The sequence below is a fragment of the Copidosoma floridanum genome, unplaced genomic scaffold (assembly GCF_036245765.1).
Source record: "Copidosoma floridanum isolate Cflo_tuat_1 unplaced genomic scaffold, Cflo_Japanese_pri ptg000019l, whole genome shotgun sequence".
Taxonomy (NCBI): domain Eukaryota; kingdom Metazoa; phylum Arthropoda; class Insecta; order Hymenoptera; family Encyrtidae; genus Copidosoma; species Copidosoma floridanum.
This window is the reverse complement of record NW_028321896.1, coordinates 5,353,092-5,359,091: the sequence shown is the minus strand read 5'-3', so window position 1 is coordinate 5,359,091 and position 6,000 is coordinate 5,353,092. Positions and strand designations below refer to the sequence as shown.

Sequence of the window (6,000 nt, the reverse complement as noted above, 5' to 3'; positions counted from 1 at the left end):
GACAATGTGTAAACAGTTGAGCGACGTTTTCAAGAATAACAATGGTAATCGATAAAAAAAACGGTCAAATTAATCATTTCTAAAATAATTAAAGGTACTTAACAATGAAAAATTCTTGTAAAAAGTCCTGTATACCTCAGACACATGGTGAAAATAATCCCAGATGGGACGCCCGAAAATTATGGAAAAAATCACGCATTACATGATATTATACATACCTATATGGAGAAACTGTATACTAATCAAATTGGTAATGTTTTCCTCGACATGTTAATTATGAAGTTGTGTAGATCTTTTTTAATAATAATACATACACAATGGGACTGTTATTGATGATTTTTTTCGACACTTTGTACCCTGTTAGTAATTTTTTTCCAAGTAATTTATTAATAAAGATATTTGTTTTTCATTACTATTATTTCAAAGTTATGATTTTTTTTATCTTTAAATTTTTGGTACCATTTTGTTTTTTCAGAGAAGTTGTCTCTAAAACCCTTGAAACAGATCATTCTTGCTACTGCCGCATTATCAATGTTAAAAAATTTAAGTCAAGTAAGAAGGATGAAGAATAGTGACCGCAAGAGCGTGTACAAGAATGGAAAGTTTTGTGAGAAGCGGTAAAAAGAATAAAGTGAAGTTTAAAATAAATACCTACAAAAAATACCATCGCGTGCACATCTGTGCATTGTGTATAATTATACCTTGCCCAGGTGCTCGCAATTGAAGCACTTACTCAAGTCAGTCAGCTTTTCCATGTCCTTAGATCCATTATATACTTGTACGTATGTACGAGATGTTTAATTATTAGATCTTAAGGTAATAACAGTTGAAAAAAGGAATCAGAAGTGAAACGAAATTTTTCCAATAAATAAAATGCATGGTATTTAGTGTAGGTGCTGTCGGGCTATATCTATAAATTACTAATTCAATTCAGCTAGGGTTAATTGCCATATGATTCGAATAAATTCAGGATCTCTTAAAAATACTATTTCATTAGATCATTAGATGGCGCTGATGCTCAAATCCAAGTCTCGCGCATGCGCTTTATTGTATTTTTTTTTTTAATCCGTCTGCTCTCTGTTTTTCATGGGCTATGAACACACTGTTAGTTTCTCCTTTTAACTTTAATATAAAAACATACTTGTAACAATTGTAACAAAAAGCACATTTAAGTAACGCCACCTGAAAGTAGCAATAGTTAATGCATGTCCTAAACACCCCGCACATCTGGTATGGGTTTTGGAAAATAAACGTATATAGGATATAGGTGAGTCAAGAAATAATAAGCAGTCGCCGACTATCCCATGCCGGTTGCTGCGCTCCGTTTTCTTTTGTTCTCCACACTTGTCCACTCTCTCCACACGCACGCTCTTTCTTTTCTCTCCATCTCTCTCAAAACAAAAGATGCGCGCGCGTCAACTGAACTGCCCTGTGTTATTTTTTCTCTCTATCCTTCTTTGGTCTACTTTTTTATACATATACCGTTGTATTTCTCTCTCTATTATAGATACTTTTTTTGTTATACATTTTTTGTTAGCAGTAACTTATACCTTCCATCAATAGGTAAGTGGCATTAACGAAATTCTATAAGTATAGTAGCGAAGTTTTTTTTTTTTTTTTTTTACAATTAATCACAAACTTCCCACGTTGTTCTCCGATCCGTTCAGAATATCGTGAATGAGCCAGAACGAGAGATTGCAGAGACTATGCGTAGCAGCGTACTGTGCGAAATATTGAGGTGATTATACATACACACATGTAGCAGTGGGTGAGCGTGAGCGGTGATAGCACCGTGCCTCCGTGTCCGTGGGTGTATATAACAGAGAAAGAGATAGGATGTATATGTATGTGTACAGCAGTGGTGTATCACGTATCACCTATACGAAGTCTGGGGCTGCCTGGGGTAGGGTAGGGGCCGGAGAAAGACAGAGGCGCGCGCGGAATAAATCGAAGAACCGCGACAGACAGCAGTGTACGACTCGACGGTCGCTCGGCTCGGATAGACGGAGCCGATATTAGCTCGAGTTAACTCTTTACGTTTGGCTTGTTTTTTTTTTCTCTTCAAACTGCGTTCTTTCTCTGTTGGAGTACATACTTACATGCAGTGCATAACCATTCGTTGTCGTCGACGACGACGCATTATTTCACTGCAGAGTGTAGTGACTCTGATTTGATATCTTATAATCTACGTTTGACGTTTGCTGCGATGCTTCAACCTCAACAACGTACAAGTAGAACCACTGACCACTATAGAAAGTTCTTTCGTGATTTGAGAGCAACACTGCACTATATCTCTCGCACGCTGTGCTCGTAGAAGATTATTCTGTCTGTCGGATTTTACAATATATTATTATTGAGTGTTAGTATAGGTGTATAGTGCGCCGTAGGTATATATCCTACAAGTGAGTTTGTTTTTCCTCCCTCGACGACAACGACTGTATGATATACGTATACATGTAAGTATATAAATATTATATACCCTATACAAAGTGTATTTTTTAGCAGAAGGAAAAAAGGAACCTGTTGTGCTGACTGCGGGGTATGGTGTCAATGTTGTTTTTGTTTACTTTTCGTTGTTGTGCCAGTGCAATACCTCTCTCCTCCGAGAGGACGACCTACGGAGTTCATCTACGGAGGAGGGGAGGCTGAGAAAAGCGAGAACAAAGAAGAGCTGAGAGAGGGCATCAGTGCTATATACGCAGAGAGACACAACGTGCAAAAGAAGAAAAATTAATAAAAAATACCTACTTATATACAAAAAGTAACGAAGAAAAAGTATAGTGAGAGAGTGGAAAGGAGAGAAGATATTATGGTCGTTACGGTGGAGCAAACAGGGACGAATAATAGCTGCAAGCAATCTGGCTCCTCGTCGTCGTCGTTGTCCATCACCACGATTATCTGCTCCTCGTCGACTATTACCTACGATCTTTTATTCAATTCGAACGAGACGTTGCTGGGCAGCGGCTGTCGCGAAGCAGCAAGCCAGCCGTGATCCTCCGATCAGCTGCTCCGTTCTCCGTGTATCACAACAATAACAACAGCAACACCATCGACTACAGTCCGTGCAGTACAAGGATCGCCATCACCATCAGCTCAGACAGCAATAGAAAATTTGCTTGTACACGGATACTACATATGGAGGTTCGTATAATAACAATACATAAGTGTGTGTTCATATAGCTCGTTTCTGCTGTTGTTGTCAACTCGGTCAACTCACCCTCGCTATTCCATCTCGCGAGCGGTGGGGTAAAGCAGGAGGTTGCGCGCGACCCTTTAAATCTCGACAACAAAGCTATCACATATATACTTATAGATCTACCTGAACTTATTCTTACCCCTAAAAACCGATCACTCAGTTTTCATGATTATGTGCTGTACAGACCTTATAGGCATCTTAAACGTTAATTTCGTTTGATTGGAAGGAAAAAAAAAAAAAAAAAAAAAAAAGCCATACCGCAACAACAAAAAGAGCTTATGTATATAAATATAATTATGTATTGTACACATGCGCTTGGAATTGCGCAACATTATTACAAGTGCACATAGTGAGCCGCGACCGCGGTTGGTGCATGCAATTTCGTTGCAAATGTATAAGTATAAATGCATGTGTATACTTATTATGAGCTCGAGCGCAAAAAACCCGAGCAAACGCGAGAAGGAGAGAGGATTAGCCGACAGGTCATTGAATTCACTGCTCGCGCGCTCGATATCTCTCTCGCTCCATCTCTCCCTTGCGCTGCATTAATGTAAGTATACTGTGCATATGGAGAAGAAGAAGAAAGCCTGGTTCGAAGCTCGTTATAAGAGTACGTATTCTTTCTATCACTTCTGTTTTTTCTTTTTCCTATACTCTTTTATCACATATAAGTTCGGTTTTTTTTCTTCTTTTATTTGTTTGTCTTTCAGAGATGTAGAAGAAGAAAAATATGTAACACCCACGCATACAAATTTTCAATCTTTCCCATGTTTTCCCTCCGTCTCTCTCTTTTTCTCTGTGGCCCCCAACTGTTAGAATTGTTGTTACACTTAACTCCGCTCTTATCTCAATTTCTCTCTCTCTCTCTCTTTCTCTGTTGTACTCCCCGCGGCTCTTATCTTATCAGTTGGGAAAAGTAGATTGATTGTAAACAAAGTGCTGCGTAGACGAACGGTGGGCTTTTTCCTCTTCCCGTTAATCACCTGATATTAAATATATACACAAACCAGAGCTTCAGCACATATTGAAGCCCACTTTCTTCGTATCATGCATATTTTATCCTTAAAAAAAACTCCCTTCTACCATTTTTTTTTCTACCTTGCTGAGGTAGTCTGTCGCCAAGACATCGATTCAACCCATCCAACAACAATAAAAAGTATAGGTATCTATACCTACAGTTGCACCTACACCTATACTATCCAACTTTGTCAGGAGGTGAGTGTTTCCTCTGTCTTATTCCTCAGCACGTAAGGAGAATATACAGATACACGTATTGAGGCAGAAAATGAGAAGGGCCATAAAGTAGAAGAAGAAGAAGAAGAAGAAGAGAAAAGCACAAAGTGTCCGGGGGACTGCCATTATACTAGGTATAGGATGGGGTCGAGTGCTTTCGTTACTAGGCCACTGACACGCGCACTCACTCTCTGCTGCAGTTGTAGTTGTAACTTATTTTAAGGGGAACATACACATAATATTATGTACCTATATTTGTGTGTGGCCAAAGCTTTTTTCCGCACATGGGTACTCGCACACACGTATTCTAGGCAGAAAGAGATTATATCGAGGTTTCACGCGCGAGAGCCACACTTTTCTCCTCGGGCCTGACTCTTTTGTGTCCCTGTTTCTAGGAGCTCTTTTTTTTTATCGTACCAACACTCCACTCTGTACAGGTGTTCCCTTTTTCTCGGCAAAAAGCCTTTTTTTTACTCTACAAAAGGCACAAACTGCAAAAATTCTCCGAAGTCTTATTTGTTCTGTCCTACGGGATTTTCCATGTGGATGCCATTCACATCATCTCCCTTGCTCTGCTACCCCTTTTTTTCTTCTTTATTTACTCTAAATGTACGCACGAACAAACGATAAAACAAAAAAGCTCTGTAAGCTCCCCCTCTCACCCTGTCGATGGTTTTTAAAAAAGCTCGTGTTTGACTTGCGTGTGATCAATTTTTTTTTTATTTATCGTTTCGTCGTTGCAACTGACATTCGGGCCATTATGATTGTCAGCTGATGTTATCTGTACTCGTTTTCCAAACGTTAAAATATCGTTAGCCCGTGCCGTAAATGACTTCTTTTTTCTTCGCCTTTGTCGTACGAGTTGTAAAACGCTTTATATTTTTTCATTAACGTACGCGCGACAAAAAAAAACCCGTCGATTTCTCGTCGTTGCTGGTTACGCGCCTCTTGTCCCCATACACAGACACACATGTGTGTACAATATATGTGTATATATATATATATATATATATATATATATATATATATTAGTGAATGCAATTTTCTCGATCGTTCATCTGAAGCTACGGGAAGTTCGTAATTGATATTTCGGTCGATGGAATTGCCGGCGCGCAATTATCGTTAATAGGTTACGACTAACGGAGCTGTGCTGCAGTTTTCTTTCGCGAATGTAATTGTACCTAGGCGCGAGTGGGCCAAGTGCACCTATTGTTGGTTTTTTTTTTCCTCTGTACAAATATGTTGCTGCAAAGACATTACGAAATATTTTTTACAAAAAACAATCAATGACTGTTTCTCAACACCTTTTGCTGCAGAATTTTTATTTTTCAACAAATATATAACTGTATAACACTAAAACTGATAATTAAACCAAAAGTTCTAACATTTTTTCATGAATAATGAGATATTTAACAATAGAAATGTATTGCGTAAAGAGGAAAGGACTCGCGAATGAATAAATATTGTGAAAAACGTTCGATTAAACAGAGGCGCGTTGTCGAACGTGGCGTAAAATGCGAGGAAGAAAAAAAAATAAACAAACATTTTATATTACAAAAGATTGCGAGACG

The 6,000-nt window shown here is 38.6% G+C and overlaps 1 protein-coding gene across 3 annotated transcripts in view; it reads left to right on the top strand.

Annotated features, from left to right (window-relative positions):
* Nucleotides 1-1,984: 1,984 nt before the first annotated feature.
* The window catches only part of Ypel (Yippee-like), a 41,313-nt gene continuing 37,297 nt past the window's right edge, over nucleotides 1,985-6,000 (top strand). For 2 of the 3 annotated variants that reach the window (XM_089592705.1, XM_089592704.1), the window contains exon 1: nucleotides 1,985-3,141. The gene's annotated coding sequence lies outside the window, so the exon portion shown is untranslated. The remainder of the gene's footprint in view (nucleotides 3,142-6,000) is intronic. The other variant, XM_089592706.1, reaches the window with a different exon arrangement.